The sequence below is a fragment of the Carlito syrichta genome, unplaced genomic scaffold (genome assembly GCF_000164805.1).
Source record: "Carlito syrichta isolate Samal-C Ts95f unplaced genomic scaffold, Tarsius_syrichta-2.0.1 Scaffold245782, whole genome shotgun sequence".
Lineage (NCBI taxonomy): Eukaryota > Metazoa > Chordata > Mammalia > Primates > Tarsiidae > Carlito > Carlito syrichta.
The window spans coordinates 1-571 of NW_007189878.1; the positions used below are offsets into that span (position 1 = coordinate 1).

General features: G+C 41.9%; 1 pseudogene across 1 annotated transcript; it reads left to right on the top strand.

Annotated features, from left to right (window-relative positions):
• Window positions 1–4: 4 nt before the first annotated feature.
• Window positions 5–571, top strand: LOC110595066 (annotated as a pseudogene). Its single transcript, XR_002481589.1, has one exon. The product of XR_002481589.1 is annotated as a 60S ribosomal protein L7 pseudogene (transcript).

Genomic DNA, 571 nt, shown 5'->3' on the forward strand with positions numbered 1-571 from the left:
TGTACCTGCAGAACCCAAATTGGCGTTTGTCATCAGGATCAGAGGTATCAATGGTGTGAGCCCAAAGGTCCGGAAGGTGTTGCAGCTTCTTCGCCTTCGTCAGATCTTCAACGGAACCTTTGTTAAGCTCAACAAGGCTTCGATTAACATGCTGAGGATTGTAGAACCATACATTGCATGGGGGTACCCAAACCTGAAGTCAGTAAATGAACTAATCTACAAGCGTGGTTATGGCAAAATTAATAAGAAGCGAATTGCCTTGACAGATAATTCTTTGATTGCTCGATCTCTTGGTAAATATGGCATCATTTGCATGGAGGATCTGATTCATGAGATTTATACTGTTGGAAAACGTTTCAAAGAAGCCAATAACTTCCTCTGGCCTTTTAAATTATCCTCTCCACGAGGTGGAATGAAGAAAAAGTCCACCCATTTTGTAGAAGGTGGGGATGCTGGCAACAGGGAAGACCAGATCAACAGGCTTATCAGAAGGATGAACTAAGGTGTCTGCCTTGATTATTTTTGTTAACTGGTGAGTTAATAATAAACGATGCCTGCTTTCAGATGGAAA